The 19,011-nt window shown below is 43.5% G+C and overlaps 1 non-coding gene across 1 annotated transcript; it reads right to left on the reverse strand.

Moving 5' to 3' along the window:
- Positions 1-16,726: 16,726 nt before the first annotated feature.
- On the reverse strand, positions 16,727-16,801 carry Trnat-ugu. The gene has a single exon. It is a non-coding gene; the product is annotated as a tRNA-Thr (tRNA).
- Between the last annotated feature and the right edge of the window lie 2,210 nt (positions 16,802-19,011).

Raw genomic sequence — 19,011 nt, forward strand, 5'->3', positions numbered from 1 at the left:
GGGTTTCATCTGTTGACACTCTGTGAAACCATGTTGCCCAAACAGCTCATCTCATGTTTTCCAAATCTCCTACATTTTTCCTAATTGCTAGTCCCTAATATTGACTCAAAGAATCAATTTCACTTTTTGTAAGACGACTTGGACCACCTATGTGTTTTCCGTCTGACAGTTTTTTTCCACTGAAGTCTTTACATAATTTTCTCAGCCGAGCTCCCATTCTTTTTAGTACATGACCAACACATTCAAGCTTTCCTGTCACAGTGTCCCCATATGGTCTGTCATTATCAACAGTAGTGTGTCGTTTACAGTCTCCATTCCCAAGTAGCCTACACACCTCACACCACAACTGGCCTCTAACCTTCTAAAAATGTTTAGAACTCCTTTCGTTTCCATGTTCCCACTTGGGCCATCAAAGGTCTTTACACAAACATGGGTGCCAATAAATTCACTTGAGCAAACCTGGTAGTGCTTTGTTAAACATTCATAATCTAGTATCTTACCAGTTTCAATAAATGTGGCAGTTACAACCCCCATTCAGAGAAGTCTGGCCTCTCTTCTGCCAAGATCCATCAAATGCTGCTACAATGTCTGTATTCTCAGACAAGGCTTCTGATTCTTCTGCTGCACTTTTCATTGAATGTTCACTTACACTACATAAAGCACTATGTATTAATTTATTGTATCTGTCAAACCTCACTGGATGTGGAGGTAAATCCATCACTGCACAAAATGTTTGGGCAGCTCTCCTTCCACTTCCAATACATCGCATTGCATAAGCAAGCTGAATTTTTACACTGTAATGTCGACTATCAGTTACTGGCGATGTCATAGTATCAGTGTACATCTTACACGAGTTACAGGCAATCACTAACCGACTTGAGAGACCCTTCCTCGCTGAAATGTCGTCAGAAACGTCAATACTATCTTCACAATTGCAGTACTTATATTTCACAGCGCTCTTCAAAAGTCTTGACAGCATATTTAGGTTCACAGTAACATTTACGTCATTATTGCTGCTCACAATACTACTAGGCTTGTTCTTATTACATTCAGAAAGCGAAAGTTTACGTCTAGAAGCACTGCCTGTAGACACAGTTTCCGCGGGCGACTTTTGAAGCAACTGATGTGTATTATTCTGTTGTGTTTGGAACTAGTTGCCGCGAAACTTTCGTTTCGGGCTAAATTTCTTTACTCTCGGCATTTTGTAGCACAGGAAACACACAATAAAACCACACGCGTATGAAATTCCGAAGTCATATATTCTCAGATCTTTGTCTGCATTAGAACCATAGCCTTCTAGACACCCCTGTACTTTCGTTCCGGGAGTCAGTGCCTTCTAGACTACACCTGTGTTAACGACCCATAACTAACGACAGAAGAAACGGAAGAACAAAGTAATGCGTTACGTATTCTGACGCACTTCAAACTGACAGATGGGCGTGGCTTCTGTGCAGCATTTCGCTCAACCTCAATTTTAGAACGAACGGAAAATGATAATGCCCATAAACTATACATACTTGAAATCAGCATGAAATGCTATTTTCTGTACACCAGGAAATTTTTTTCAAATTTTTGGTGATGTTCACGACCATGTCCTCTTAAGTAAACACTTTTTACCTGACAGTTTTGCAGTTTTCATTACCTGCTTTCTAACACAGAACCCACACATTTCTCCAGGATACAACAACACTGGCGACGAGACTACTCCTTTGTTGCCTGTTATGTGGAGGATTTGTGCCTTGCTGTGGCAACAGCACTGCTGCAACGACATTAATCGTGTCTTTCTTGCAGCTTTTTGGACAAATACCGTGCTTTTGTACTAACGTTGTTTGTGTCACAGAAAATTCAGACCTGCCACTTAATGTTTTCGTAGTTTTCTGTTTACTGAGGCTCGTATACACTGTCCAGTCACATTAATGTGACCATCTGTCGAAAGCCTGAGTAGCCACCTTCTGCAGCACAAGACGCGCCGGAAGAGAGTCATTGAGGCTCTGAAAGGTACAGATAGGGATGTGGAACTATGCTGACTCCAGTGCCATGGGCAACTGCGCTATGATTCTCGCGTGAGGATCCATGGACGAACAGCCCGACTGAGGTGGTCCTACAAATTCTAGATCGGCTGTAAATCTGGAGAGCTTGATGGCCAGAGGAGAGCGGTAAACTCATCCTGATATTCTTCGAACCACACACGTGCACTGCGAGCTGTGTGAAATGTTGCACTGTCTTGCTGGTAGATACTATCGTGCTGAGGAAGAACAAACTGCAGGTAGGGGTGGACATTTTCGCATTAGGAGGAGAAAAATGATGATTTGCGTTTCATGAGAACACCCTGTTACAAAGAAAAATGTCTTCGTTTTAATGATGCTACTCCAGTTGGCATTTTGCTCGATGCCCTTCTTTGAACCTTTTAGATGTCCTCTGTCAGTGCTATCAGATGCGGATCCCACACCGCGCAGCATTACTCCAGAAGAGGACGGACAAGCGTAGTGTAGTCTGCCTCTCAGGTAGAACTGTTGCATTTTCTAAGTTTTAGGCTAAAAAAACTTACTCTTTAGTTCGATTTTCCTACAATAATAACTATCTGATTGTTCCATTTTAACTTATTCGTAATTGTAACCCCTAAGCATTTAGTTGAATTCACAGAATTTGAATTTGCGTGATTCATCGTGTAAACGAAATGTAACGGATTCCCTTTTAAAACTCATGTGGGTGACTTCACACTTTCCATAATTTGGAATAAATTGCCACATTTCGCACTATACAAATATCTTGTCTAAATCATTTTACAACTGGTTTTCATAATCTGATAAATTTACAAGACGCTAAATGAGAGAATCATCTGCAAACAATCTAACAGGCAGAGGACGCTTACTCATCATCGCCGAGTTCTTCCAAATTCATGGTACATGTAGGGTGTGGTGAGACATGAAAGTGTCCCAAGCTGGAACTTCAGAAGGCAAAGCGTTTAGGAAATAATGCTAATACTCTGTGCTTCTGTCGATATCACTTGAAACTAGAGTAACTAAACGTATGATCACTATTCAAAAAAATCGCGTAGTGTAATTGTTTGTTTGATGTTCTTTCGTTTTTACAGAATTACTTTGAATGTGTCTGTAGCGGCAGCGAATATAGTTACATTAGTGTCGGTGTTATTGTTTACGGTCAGTCCCTTCTCCAAATACTGCCGCGTTACAAGACCAGAAAGTGATCATTGCAAGAGCCGCAAGGGAGCTTGAATAATACTACTGAATGTTAGACTTAGTTTATATAACACGTTTAATTTTGTTTCATGACACGAAGCTATTATCATGAACGTATTATCATTTACAAAAATTTATAACGTATAAATTCTGACTCTCAAAGTATGTGTTTAATTGTGTTAAAATTGTTATTTCATTTTGATAGAATTAAGATGCGGTAAAAGTATATTCAGTAAACTACTTAAAGTAGCTGAGATAGCGTTAACTGCTTTTGAAAAAGTGCTGTGTGAAATACTGCATAAAATACGTTGCGGTTGTTGAGATGTTACGAAAATCGGCTGGCACTCCTCCCAGTCACGTAACGTATCCGTTTGATGACCCACTCCGGCACGTTTTACGTGGAAGAGCGAAGCCATTTGGATGTCAGAGCGGAGTGAAGAGTTACGACGTAGGCCGTAACCATGTGGCGCCCAGAAGAGCTCCCCGTGCTTTCCACGGTCACGCTGGAACTCGATTCGGAAATAGGCCCCGGACTCATCTCGTAAAAAACATAACTGTGAGCTTGTTTCGTATATCGTTGCAGCTACATACCTGGTTATTATGTGTTTACTCTCATTCCTTCGGTTCTAAAATACGTGAAACTAAATTAACATTTCAAAAACTCAAGAAACTCTAAAACATTACTCTTCAATTTTTTTATCCTTCTTAGTGGCATTTAATTATGGATTAATGTTTTGTTCCACGGCAGCAAGGTCTCCAGAAAGAAACTTTTTCTATATTTTAATAACGCGTAGAAGACGGGACACGCGACTAATTAGGTTTGTCTGTCGTGACACATGGGAAGAAGAACGTCTAACAGTAAGGTGTGATGGGATCACATAGATTGGCATAGCACGGTAAACCAATAAATCAACAAATTTATATACATTCAACATATGGTGCCTGCCGTACCCTCAATTTAATGATCAATAGGACTGATAACTACAAACAGACTTCAAAAAGTGTGTTACACGTAATTACTGCAGACCAAGTAATTTCGACTGAATGCTGCACTACACGTCATGTGATAGAGATATATGACACTATTTTTCAACATGACCAAGTCTCTGTAAACAAGGGTCGGAAATTTCTATCGACTGCTCAACTCTTTCATGAGAGAAACTCACTTCTTGATCACGGAGCAAACGAAGAACAGCTGCATGAACGTCCTCATCATCGGAAAATCATTCAGCTTGCCGAAACGGTAGAAATCGTAGTCACAGATCTGGAATTTACGATCAGCCCACGTCTGTGCAGCCTCGATCAAATTGTAAGCACGATTTCACCTCGGCTGAACGCGACATTGTATTTGGTCCATATATCGCCAGAATTTCACCTTGAATCAGTGTGCAATTTAGTCGTTTTGCTCAGAAGAGTCATACTGTCCCGCCTACTTGAACTTTGGAATACGTTTCCAGCTGCCAGTCCATTGCACTCCAACACTGATGAACCTGTTATGTGTATCGCAGCAGAACCGTGTCTGCTGGAAACCCGCAACATGTACTCTCTTCTGACAACATGCCACAATTGTTGCGTATTAGTGTTAGCTTGTAATAGAGTTGTAAAACTACCGTAGGCTACCACAGACTTCCATACGTAAGTGTCGACTACCGTAGTTTTTGTAGAAGCCTTGATCAGTTAACATCATAACCGCGTTACCTGTTTTTAGATGTTTTGCATACCTTGAGGGCGTTACCTTATTTCGATCGCTTTGTTTGCATAGGCGATCAGTGTCTTACTAGGTCTCCCTAGAAACCGGAAGAAGTTAACCGTGAAACCTTCCCGTCTCCTCTATATCTCTCTTTTTTTTTTTTTTTTGTTTACGCAACCTTCCCTTCTACAAGAACCTGTGAAACCTTTCCTTAGGATCTCTATCTCTTGCTTAATAATAACAAATGAAATCTTCTCTTTGAAATTTATTCTGTTTCTCAATCTTCGCATACAAATTTAACTGCTGCTTATTAAAAGTGATTTTCTGATTATTTCGACGAAACATAGAATGTGTCGTCGTCGTGACCCTCAGTCCTTACTTTTTTTACTCTTACTGGATCGCCATCTGACTGCGACATCGAACTGCGACATGAATATACTTACTCTGGTTTACTTTACTCTATTAATTGCTGGTGGGCTGTCATAATAAGTGGCTTTATTTATTACCAAAGCTGACGTTATTCTTTAATAGCAAAGCTGACGTTATTCTTTAATTAATTTGACTGAAGTTACGTAATTCATAGTTACACTTTTTCTTGACAACGATAAAATTTTTGCAAAGTTTTACGTTGATGGTTTTTGGGATGGATTATAATCAGTAATGCAACAATGCTGGCAAAAATTAATTATATTCTGAAAACGCTTCAAATATTTACCGTTGGTAATGAAATACACTCCTGGAAATTGAAATAAGAACACCGCGAATTCATTGTCCCAGGAAGGGGAAACTTTATTGACACATTCCTGGGGTCAGATACATAACATGATCACACTGACAGAACCACAGGCACATAGACACAGGCAACAGAGCACGCACAATGTCGGCACTAGTACAGTGTATATCCACCTTTCGCAGCAATGCAGGCTGCTATTCTCCCATGGAGACGATCGTAGAGATGCTGGATGTAGTCCTGTGGAACGGCTTGCCATGCCATTTCCACCTGGCGCCTCAGTTGGACCAGCGTTCGTGCTGGACGTGCAGACCGCGTGAGACGACGCTTCATCCAGTCCCAAACATGCTCAATGGGGGACAGATCCGGAGATCTTGCTGGCCAGGGTAGTTGACTTACACCTTCTAGAGCACGTTGGGTGGCACGGGATACATGCGGACGTGCATTGTCCTGTTGGAACAGGAAGTTCCCTTGCCGGTCTAGGAATGGTAGAACGATAGGTTCGATGACGGTTTGGATGTACCGTGCACTATTCAGTGTCCCCTCGACGATCACCAGTGGTGTACGGCCAGTGTAGGAGATCGCTCGCTGATTGTGGCGCTCACCTGCACGGCGCCAAACACGCATACGACCATCATTGGCACCAAGGCAGAAGCGACTCTCATCGCTGAAGACGACACGTCTCCATTCGTCCCTCCATTCACGCCTGTCGCGACACCACTGGAGGCGGGCTGCACGATGTTGGGGCGTGAGCGGAAGACGGCCTAACGGTTTGCGGGACCGTAGCCCAGCTTCATGGAGACGGTTGCGAATGGTCCTCGCCGATACCCCAGGAGCAACAGTGTCCCTAATTTGCTGGGAAGTGGCGGTGCGGTCCCCTACGGCACTGCGTAGGATCCTACGGTCTTGGCGTGCATCCGTGCGTCGCTGCGGTCCGGGCCCAGGTCGACGGGCACGTGCACCTTCCGCCGACCACTGGCGACAACATCGATGTACTGTGGAGACCTCACGTCCCACGTGTTGAGCAATTCGGCGGTACGTCCACCCGGCCTCCCACATGCCCACTATACGCCCTCGCTCAAAGTCCGTCAACTGCACATACGGTTCACGTCCACGCTGTCGCGGCATGCTACCAGTGTTAAAGACTGCGATGGAGCTCCGTATGCCACGGCAAACTGGCTGACACTGACGGCGGCGGTGCACAAATGCTGCGCAGCTAGCGCCATTCGACGGCCAACACCGCGGTTCCTGGTGTGTTCGGTGTGCCGTGCGTGTGATCATTGCTTGTACAGCCCTCTCGCAGTGTCCGGAGCAAGTATGGTGGGTCTGACACACCGGTGTCAATGTGTTCTTTTTTTCATTTCCAGGAGTGTAATTTTACAAACGTTCAAATGAGACTTAATTTCTACAACAATGTTACAACTAGCATTGCGCAAACATACCTTCAGTAGTCTTACGCGGTCTCTCCCGCCCTTTTTAAAATTATATCAATTTGCGGTCTCTCTTGCCAACAATACTTTGGTGCAGACATTCCCTGCTACCACAATTATTTCCAACATGACAAATATTAATTATTCCTACTTAATCCTATTAATAAAATATAAACGTCTTTCATAAATTGTGGGTTGACAATAGACAAAAGAAATATACACGTCTTACAACCGTCTAGTAACTAAGTGAGGATATACACTGAAGATCCAAAGAAACTGGTACACCTGCCTAATATAGTGTAGGGCTCCAGTGAGCACGCAGAAGTGCCGCAACACGACGTGGAGCGGAATCGACTAATGTCTGAAGTAGTGCTGGAGAAAACTGACATCATGAATATTGCAGGGCTGTCCATAAATCCGTAAGCGATCTCTTCTGAACACCACATTCCAAGGCATCCCAGATATGTTCCATAATGTTTATGTCTGGGCAGTCTGGTGGCCAGCGGAAGTGTTTTAACTCAGAAGAGTGTTCCTGGAGCCACTCTGTAGCAACTCTGGACCTGTGGGATGTCGCATTGGTCTGCTGGTAGTACCTAAGTCCGTCGGAATGCACAATGGACATGAATGGATGCAGGTGGTCAGACAGAATGCTTACGTACGTGTCACCTGTCAGAGTCGTATGTAGACGTATCAAGGGTCCCATATCACTCCAATGCACACGCCCCACACCATCACAGTGCCTCCACCAGCTTGAACAGTCCTCTGCTGACATGCAGGGTCGATGGATTCATGAGGTTGTCTCGATACCCGTACACGTCCATCCGCTCGATACAATTAAAAACGAGACTCGTCTGACCAGGCAACATGTTTCCAGTTACCAGCAATCCAATCTCCGTGTTGATGACCCCAGGCGAGGCGCAAAGCTTTGTGTTGTGCGGTCATCAGGGTACAAGAGTGGGCCTTCGGCTTCGAAAGCCCATATCGATGATGTTTCGTTGAATGATTTGCACGCTGACACTTGTTGCTGACCCAGCAATGAAATTTGCCGCAATTTGGGGAAGGGTTGCACTTCTGTCAACTTGAACGATTCTCTTCAGTCGTCGTTGGTCCCGTGCTTGCAGTATCTTTTTCCGGCCGCAGCGATGTCGGAGATTTGATGTTTCACTGGATTCCTGATATTCACGGTACACTCGTGGAATGGTCGTACGGGAAAATCCCCACTTCATCGCTACCTCGGAGGTGCTGTGTCCCATCGCTCGTGCGTCGACTGTAACACCACGTTCAGACTCAATCAAGACTTGATAACCTGCCATTGTAGCAACAGTAACCGATCTAACAACTGCACCAGACAATTGTTATCTTATATAGGCGTTGGCGACCGCAGAGCCCTATTCTGCTTGTTTACATATCTCTGTATTTGAATAAGCATGCCTATACCAGTTTCTTTGGCACTTCAGTGTATAACCTATGGAACATTTTTGTTCTACATCGATATATTACTATCTACTGTTCAAAAATAAACAGTATTTATAGAAAAAATTTAAATACTGTTTATTATTGAACAACAGATAGTAATATATCGATGTTTATAGAAAAATTATCTCAGGGACTCACACCTAGTGAGTACGTGGCTGACGAGCACGGGGCCCCGCCCGAGCTGAGTCCTGGCATTGCTTCCACTTACTTATGCCAGGCTCCTCACTTTTATCTTTCCTATCTGTCCACCCGCGGCCAAATCTTGTTCTTTTCCGACTCGGACGCTATTAGTTTTAGACGGCTAGGGGTCTTTCATTTTCCAACCTATACTTCTCATGCAACGTTTGATCCAGAGCGGGCGGCGGCGAAAGGCGTCTGTATCCCATGTTAGGGGCGGCCTCCAGAACTGCGGAAGGCAACGGAATACCACCGCAGATTATCTTTCCTGCATAACACAGTCTGCATTTTATGCACAAAAATGACTGCCTCTCATGTTAAATCAGTATCCAGAGTTAAAATAGTCCCCCATTCGGATCTCCAGCGAGGGAGGGGGGAGGGGGGTGGCAACTTGAATGGAGGCAAAAAATTAAAACAAGAATTGATACCTGGAATGTTAGAACTCAGCTACAACAGGAAAACTAGAAACTCTTAAAAGAGAGATGAAAAAGAATCACATGGACGTCGTAGGAGTTGCTGAGGTAAGATGGAATGGATGTGGAGAGTTACAGTCAGACGAATATGTATTGTACTACTCAGGAGGAGAAGTAAAAGGAATGAATGGAGTAGGAATGATTATGACAAAGGAATTGGCTAAATGTGTCGAATATGTGGACTATGCAAATGACCGGGTTATTGGTGTAAGGCTGAAAAAAGCACAAAAAGATCTTCTGGTTGTCCAGGTGTATATGCCAACTTCAGAACATGATGACCAAATTGTAGAGGAAACGTACAATGTAATAGAGAGAATACTGGACGAAAATAAAAAATGCTGCAAAATAGTAATGGGGGACTGGAACGCCATTGTGGGAAAAGGGAAAGAGGGAAACATAGTAGGCAGTCATGGTCTTGGAAAGAGAAATGATAGAGGTGAATGGCTAATTGACTTCTGCAGGGAAGGGCAGCTGATAGTGGCAAATACATGGGTCAGGAACCACAAGAGGAGGCCCTACACTTGGAAATCACCAGGGGATAAATACAGAAACCAAATCGGTTCTAGGAGGAAATAAAGCAATAAAAATTATGCTGAATGGAGAAATATTAGAACAGGTGCAAAATATTAAGTATCTTTGAAGCAGGATAGACACCGACTGGAAGTTCAGCGCAGAAATTAAAACAAGGATAGCATTGGCAAAAAGAGGCATTTCATAAGAAAAGGAGAATTTTCTGCAGCAGTCTAGATAGAGAACTGAGGAAAAGACTAATAAAATGTTTGGTGTGGAGTGTTCTTCTGTATGGCCCTGAAACATAGACTTTGAGGAAGAAAGACAGAGAAAGACTGGAGGCTTTTGAGATGTGGACATGGCAGAGGATAGAAAGAATAAGTTGGATAGACAGAGTAAAAAATGAAGAGGTACTGAGAAGAGTGGGAGAGAAAAGACAGTTACTAGATGTAATAAAAAGAAGAAAAAGAAATTGGATTGGGCATATATTAAGAAAGAATGACGGACTAATAAAGCCGGCCGGTGTGGCCGTGCAGTTCTAGGCGCTTCAGTCTGGAACCGCGTGACCGCTACGGTCGCAGGATCGAATCCTGCCTCGGGCATGGATGTGTGTAATGTCCTTAGGTTAGTTAAGTTTAAGTAGTTCTAAGTTCTAGGGGACTGATGACCACAGATGTTAAGTCCCATAGTGCTCAGAGCCATTTTTGACTGATAAAAACAGCTTTAGAAGGTTATGTAGAAGGAAAAGGAAGCGAGGAAGAAAGAGATTTTAGATACTGGATGACGTGATGGACGGTGCAACATACAGCAACTTTGAGAAGGAAGCAATGGATCGCAGAAAATGGAGAAGCAAAGGACCTGCTAATATAACAGAAAGCTGCTGCTGATGATGATAGAAAAATTGAAGTTGGTAATGTTTAATTCAGGTTTTATTCGAAAACTGTTGATATGTGCTTTGGTAACTCTACCATTTACTGCGTCGTTTACGAACTGTACCAAAACTACCCGCTCAGAGCGCAGGTCTGGCATGGAATGACATGTGCAACTAACTTTCTGAAGTTCCTACGTAGCTCAGTTGGGCACTGAAAATGACAGTAACTTGCTGTTATCTGGTCTAGGCATCAAGTGTGTCGACGCAGAGGTTAGCACACCGGTCCCACGTGCGGTAGGAGCGGGATTCAGATCACCGACGGGTCATCCCGATTGTGTTTCGGTAGTTTACCTAAAACGATTGAAGCAAAGGCCGGTGTAGGCCCTTCGAAAAGGACTCGGTCGATTTCTTCTGCCACCCTTGTCTTATCCAGTAATCTGGTTATTCTCTAATGACCTCTTCGTCGATGGGACGTTAATTAATTTTCCTTTCTTCCTTCTTTAGTCCCTTCTTCACAAGGAAACTCCGCTATTCGCTCTTGATGTGATTTAGTTAAACAGTGATTAGGTAATTTACTAAGGCAGAGTTAAACCATCAATGACAACTTCACTGTAAATTAACTCTCGAATAGGAGACGGAAGAACTTAAATTTTACGTAACTCTGAAACAAGAACGTTGATTCCGTAGCTGCCTAGCGGAAGCTGATTTTCTGACCAAGCAACGGCGTCCGTACAACTACAAAAGCCGTTTCGCGTGTTATGGGGGAAGAAGCAACCTGTCCACCACCTGAAAAGCTCAGGACTCGGCAGAAATGCTTTGCAAACAAAGCAGCGGATATTGTTCAAAGCGGGGGTAAACCGTAGGCAGCTTGCTTCTTCTGCAGCTGGTGATTCCCGTGCGGAGAATGCTTGGTGAAAGTATTCTAGTTTTATGGAACGTTTCTGAGTTCATTGAAGATATATTGCCCTGTAAAAATTAAGGACGAACTACATAAAATAACATAGTATATTAACTGCTCGGTGGAAATGAATAGAAGTGGGGAAGCATGTCGCCAGAGGTCTCCCAGTTGTGCACAATAGTTGGACGTTACATAGCGTGAGGTCAGCGTGACTATGGCGCCAAATTGGGCTGGCTTCGCAATATGAGGAAGGGACAAGACAGTATTTGTCAGTCAGGAAGCAGTTACGGTGCACTGTATTTGTGCTTTCCCCATGGCCTAGAGACAGCATTTGGATAACTTCACATGGGGAAGAATCATAGGGGCAGTGGAGGAAGTATAAAACGTGTAGCGCGGGATCACACACCATTGTGTTATGAGCACTGGGGCGCTCCGAACCACAGGTCCTGCTGCCCGAAGGAGAGGAGGTTGTTGACGATAATTAACTACTGCGCAAGATGGCCGCTACGTAGTGCAACAGGCAAGAAGGCACTCATGTCAATCAACGTGTTCAGTTGCAACCACACATAACGGGACTGCAAGGCACGCAGTCTCGCGATCCACAGTGGCACGGCGACTGCATAGGGGTGAACTCTTTGCCCTTCTACCAGTACGTTGTGTTCCATTGACACCCGCATATCGACGGCACCGTTTGCGATGGTGGCAAGAGCAGAAGGATTTGACCGATGAGGATTGAGATCGAGTGGCCCTCTCGAATGAAAGCATGTCCAGTCTGAGTAGTCGTATGGGACGTACCCTCATTTGTCGAGAGGTGGGAACAGGTAATGAGCCAGGAACATTGTCGAACATGGTCGTCTTGGTGGTCAAGGTGTTATGGTGTAGGAAGACATAATGTTGCGTGGGAGTACTGGTCTCAAAATCGTCCAAAATACGGTATACTCAATGTTAAAAATTATTTTGTTGCTCCTTCCCCATGTGCATCTTTCCAGGGGGTGCATTTGATCCTGACATCATTTTTATGTATGACAATACGTGATGGCATCGAATTGCGCATTTGGAGAAGCTCTTGGGACTAAGGAATATTCGACGAATGGGCTTCCCTTTCCATTCCCCGACTTAAAGCCCATCTAGCACGTGTGGGATGCGTTTGGGAGACGTATTACAATACGTTCACATGCACCAACAACCATCCAGCAACTGTCAACCGCGCTGATGGAGGAACGGAACACCCTACCACAAGCGTGGGAGCAAGCATTGCCATCCGTGGTAATGAGGCACCTTATTATTAGCAGTGTCCCGCCTTTTGTAATGTCCAGGGGGCCATGGGCCATCATGTATCGCGTTGCGGTCAGTTTTGCACAACAGTGTAACAAGTCTGAGCGTAATTGAGTATAAGATTTTCAATATGAAGAAAGACATTCGCACGGCGCTGCTGCAGATATTGTTCTGCTTCCACGGACTCGTTATCGATGGCTGGACACCCACGTTATTAGATATGTGACACTACCTCTGATTTAACTAAGGCAGAAAACTTAACGTGCTTCTGTTTGTTTAGGGAACGTTTTATGACTGATGTGGATGGATATAGAGAGTTACCTATCAACTGTAAAGTACGGCTGTATCCGCATTTCAATGATGACATTTGTGACTGGATTGTAACTGTCATTTTTGTCTTTGTGAATGATAGTGACTAACGTGGTACTTCTCGGGACGAAATGAGAGATATAAAAATTATAGCATTAGATTTGTTTTTTAATTGTAATTTCTTATATACAATTTTATAATAAAAGCACAACTGATTATTGTTCTCTTTTAGATGTCGCACCTCTGGTTTCTCCATTGTTCCTCATTTCTGTTGGAGGCTGAATGTCATTCCTCATCGAATATCCTGACTGGTCTCTGCATCAGATTTTCAGATCATGTGTTAACAGTTCATCACCTTACCCGTGAAACATTTCTGCTGTCACACGTGTCCAGCCACATTACTACAATGATACCCTCTTCAGTCTTCAGCTTAGACTTTATTAATGACAAGCTTATTTTGGTGGCCAGTGCATTGTTCTAGTACAAAATAAGACTACGCCTTTAAATTTAAAAAAAGAAATGTTGTAGTTCATCTACATTTTAGGACGTGTTCCGGGTGATTACTATTTATGTTAGAAAAAAACCGAAATGTATGCAATACTCGGAAATGAAACTTAAAGTATCTAAAAGTTATAAAAACATTGCACGGGAATGTAAAAAATATTGGCCGTTGCCGAATGTAGACCCAGAACTACATCGAAAAATATGCATCGCTGAAGTGTTGTGCTGAAATAAATAATCACTTATTCGATAGTGGAAGGTATATTGCTAAATTACAGAATATTCTAAACACATTCTAGTTCAAAATTACTAAAAATAAACAGAAATTACTTTCGTTTGTTGCTGCGGTGATAAACAGTTTTCTTCAACCTTATGCTCTCACTTACTGAGAACACAAATGAACAAAAACAAGTGTCACACGGAAAGCACATGATGGGAAGTACATCCCACAATCAGGCTGATACGTGGAAAGTACATCGTGTAAAGTATATCCCACAATCAGGAACAGTGAATTTAGTCCAAACCGTGAGCCAGAAAAAAAGATTAAAAGTTGGATGTAGTATTGAGGAAGTTATATCAAAATTACAAAATTATTTCCTTATATTACCACTCAACAAACGAAAATAACTCCCATGTAGCTTTACAAACTCCAAGCATCCTAGAAGATAAAAGTTATTAGTAGAATTTAAACACATCCACAAAGTGAAATAAACACATCTACAAAGTGAAAAATATATGCATAGGCTCATCAGAATTAACACTTACAAAACTGCGAAGTGCATTAAACTAAGTTTTAGACACTACCACAGAAATGGGTTTCAGAACAGTGCAAAGTCACTCTGTCCCACTGTCATCTCTCAAGGTCATACCCTCCCAGTCCCTCAATTACCTGGCCCGTTCCATTTCCCCTCCACAGCCTGTGACTAGATGTTTCACTGAAAAAATCTAGAAGCGCTACTGCTGATAAACCATAAATAATTTGGAGACATGTGACCTATTATTAACTTTCATTAAAAAAAAATTCATTGGAGCAGGCAGAGTCATGAGCACTAAAGCATGCTGCGTGTGCCGATGGAGCAGCATGGACAGGATGGGGGCCGCAGCTGCGCCGTGCCAGTGGACGCTCCTACAGCTGGCTGGGCACAGGGGAGTAGAGCCACTGTAGCTGCGCCAGCTGCTTTGGTGAAGCAGACTCTGTGCCTGGAGCCTCGCTGTTTCTAAGACAGTTTGGGTTCTGTCTATGATTTTGTATAAGGGGTCACTGTTGCGCTGCTAAGGAGAAAAGAACACCTAGCTGTCTTGTCACACATCCCAAGACCTAATATCCTGTGGTGACATCTGCCCAGACTTTTGCTGGCTGATGTTTTTAAGACAGTTTGGGTCAAACCTATGACTATGTTGTGATGGACAACTCCAGCGTTGCAAGAAATTTTGTCATTCATGTCCACGGCAGTTACCTGCCCCACCTGCAGCCAGATGGGTGACTATGGCAAGCAGAACTATGGAATCACACGTTACAGTATTAAATACCAAGTAAAGCTAAACGCCACACAAACGCACGAAATTGGTAACAAGGATTGTGACCTTGAGGAGCGACTTTGAGGGAGGGGAAGATGCTAACTTTTTTCGACGTTTTGTAGTCGAGTGGGCACTGACTTCATTGCCCATTACCAAGGGCAACAAGACGGGAACGCCTGCCCAACAGAGCTTCCTCTGAGACACTAGAGAGATGGGACTTCAGACGGAATATGAACTCTGCCCTTAAATAAATGTGTTCACTATATTAACCTCAGAGTTACGTGACTCGATTTACTGCAGTAGGCAATAACTGTTTAGAAGAAGAAGTTTTGTATCCTCTAGCTTTGATTGGACGTTACTTTAACACATTATCCTTAGTTTCTAACACCACGTCTCAGTCTATTGCTTCTAGGAATCTTCATTCCTACCGTCCGAGCTTCCTAAAAAGAAAACACCATACAAGTATTATCACACTAGTTTTAAGATACCTCCAGCTACGGGAATCGTTTTGTCTCTTGTGCTGCCTTAGCTCGTTCGTAGTGGCAGGCAATATTTTTCCCAGGTCACGCACGCTGTTCCCACACTCACTCAGCTATTCCACTGCAGTGCAAACCTCGTTACCGTTAAGGTGCACGATTCACTGAATCTATTCGTCTCGAGTCGCTGATACCGCTTCAGTGATTGCGCCTCAGGACTGGGCGACTCCCTTGCTGCCTTGTATGCTTGAATGGAGGCGGGCCGCCTTTCCACGCGGCTTGTTACCATCGTTGGCTTTGATACAAATTTTTTCTGATTTTCCAATTTTTCCGCCTACTGGGAGACGATTACGCACTAGATATGCAAACGAGAGGAAAAATAGTCCACTGACGAGTTAGAATTTAAAAGACGACAAAATTAGGACCGAAGCAAAGTATCAAAAGCTGGTCAAAAGATGCGTCTTTCACTGACTAGTACACAACCATTCCGATTTATACTTGTAGCACTGGGTTCTCTAACTACATGTAATGCGAATCCTAGTGCGCTAGGTACCTGGTATAATTTAAAAGATATTTGAACCTTTCATCGTCACGTTATTATCGAGCTACAGGCTCTTCAGTGACTATTAAACATATTACGTTCTGATATAATACTAGACATCCTATACGAAAGCAATCTCACACCAAACAATGTGGAAATATGTCAAGGTAAAATTCACTGCCCAGCACATTAATGTGACCACTACCTGTGTTCGACATCAACATGCAGTAACCGCTCACAGACGGCGGGCGGCAGCACTAGCAGTGGAGGGTATGTAAATGTGTCAGGGACGCGGAAAACAGTGCAATCGTTGTCATAATGTGGAAACGGAACGTTTTGTCTGACGTCCAGAAGGGCACAGTGATTGGCTTTCGGGCCAAGGGTTTGTAAACTGTCCGAGTACCGCCTTGGTCAAAGTATACCCTGCATGGCAAAATGGCGCTATCCAAAACCGGCGCTGAGGCGTCTGTGGTGCAGCACGGTCCATAACAGGTACTTATATGGATATGGTGTCTGTTCTTCCGGACATGTCCGAAAGAACAGACACCACTGATGACAAGTAGCCGTCTAGAACGAAATTAGAATTAAATATTAATACCTTCAGCTGCTGACGGGCGTTGATATATGTCAATGGAGACAGGTGATAATGTGTGCCCCGACCGGGATCCGAACCCGGGATCTCCTGCTTACATGGCAGACGCTCTATCCATCTGAGCCATCGAGGGCACAGAGGATAGTGCGGCTTCAGGGACTATCTCGCGCACGCCTCCCGCGAGACCCACATTCTCAACTTATATGCCCACTCACTACATTCGTAGTGTCCCTACCCAACACACTCATTACTCGTGGAAGATGTTCTTATCAAGTCCCGTAAGAGTTCGGGTAATATGTGTGCATCTGCACAGAAGAGGAAGGTCATGGCCGGTATTGTCAGAACTATATACTTACATGGATATGGTGTCTGTTCTTTCGGACATGTCCGAAAGAACAGATACATGTCCCCGTTGACATTTATCGACGCCCGTTCGCAGCTGAAGGTATTAATATATAATTCTAATAGATAACAGGAGTGAACGACGGCTGCGGAGATGTTACGGGCCAATACACCTGCAACTGTTGAGCAACTGGCCACCCCGATGAATCCAAAGGCTACGAGCAGTGTCTCTTCAACGACCGCTCAGCGAACGTTGTTGCGTATGGGCCTCCACAGCAGACGCCTGGTTCGTGCACCCATGCTGATTGCTGTTCATCGTCGACGAATGCTGGAATTTGTACGCCAGTATCACAGCCGGACGCCTACTGAGTAGCGACACGTGGCCTTTTCAGATGAATCACGTTTTATGCGTCATCGGACAGATGGCCGTCGGAGTGTACGGCGCGAAACTTCTGAAAGGAAACACCCTGCAACAATCGTCGAACGAGCCCAGGCGAGAAGGGTTTCCCTGGGTGATCTTATCATTCTGGAAGGGACAGTGGACTAACAGACGTATGCATCTATCCTTGGGGAGCATATTCAGCTCTACATGCAGTCTGATTTTCCACGGCACAATGGCATCTACCAGCAGGACATTGGGATGTGTCACACAGTTCGCTTTGTACGTGAACGGTTCGAAGAGACCAGGATCAGTTTTCCGCACTCTTCTGGCTACCAGACTCCCCAGATACAAGCCCACTCGGGATCTGCACGACCACCTCGATCGGGCTATTCGCGCCATGAATCCTCAAGCGAGGAACTTGGCGAAGATGGCTACCGCACTGGAGCCGGCATGGCTCCACATCCATGTCGGTACCTTGCAGAAGCTCACTGACTCTCTCCCTGAAGGTCCCGCAGCGGTCCGTGCTGCAGAAGGTGGTCATTCAAACTTTTTACAGGTGCTCACATTTAAGTATAATATTCTGTCAACCGTAGCCGGTAGTTAGATATTAAATAAGAGCCGTAAGTAGTTGCTTCAGTCATGTCGCAAACATTCCAGCGTACTTTTGTGCTTAACAGTTCTTACAAAAAGTCGTAGAAAATTCACTTAATGCCTTGGAGGACCTAATCATGGTAATTAAAGATGGAACGAAAGTCAGATTTTGTCATGTTGTCGGCTCCAAATTTACTTGAGAGAGAACGCAGAAAGTTGAGATTTTAAGAATAAACTGGCATTTTGCATTTTACAGGGAACCTCACATAATCTAAATCAAGATATCTAGATAGCACGACACATTTGAATCAAGTAAATCCTGGTTGTTTGCACGAAATGTTAGCATGTATATAGGGTGTCCCAAGATATACTGGGGATTTGTTTTCGTGAAATCTAAAACGCATACCCTGTATTTTTTGCTATTTGACCTGAATAACTCACATATCATATATTATTACAATTAAATTATTGTAATATGTGCCGATTTGACGCTAAACATGAAACTAGAAAACTTTTCCTATGTGGAAGGATTGTGGAACTTAATGACTGTTTGGTAAATAAAACACCAAATTGCCCAAATTCTGTTTGTTCACTATTTAACATGTAAAAACATTAGTCTCTAAATTTTCGTTTCAAAGTTTATTTTCTGCAGTCAGGATAAATCTTTCGGTGTTCTTGTACGCAAGGTAACAAAAATTGTTTATGTTCCTTCTCAACCGAGATTTAACCATGAAAGTCTTGCATCAGCTTGACCGCTCTTTCAGCTGTATCATTCACTGCTCTCAGTGCTGAAACCTTCTTTCTGATTTCTTGAAAGGAAACATTGTTTGACCACATGACAGGACATTCGTGGAGAAAACTGTCATCAATTTTAAGACGATGGAACAGTGACTTGCTTCTGACTGAAATGAAGTCGTTGATGTTTTTCTCTGTAATTGAGAGAGAGTAAACCAGTTAACAAAATTGTGATGTAAACAGAAAACTAAAGAAACAACGTCTCTATTATTTATTTAACTCATCATACAATGG

The sequence above is a fragment of the Schistocerca piceifrons genome, chromosome X (genome assembly GCF_021461385.2).
Source record: "Schistocerca piceifrons isolate TAMUIC-IGC-003096 chromosome X, iqSchPice1.1, whole genome shotgun sequence".
NCBI classification, from domain to species: Eukaryota; Metazoa; Arthropoda; class Insecta; order Orthoptera; family Acrididae; genus Schistocerca; species Schistocerca piceifrons.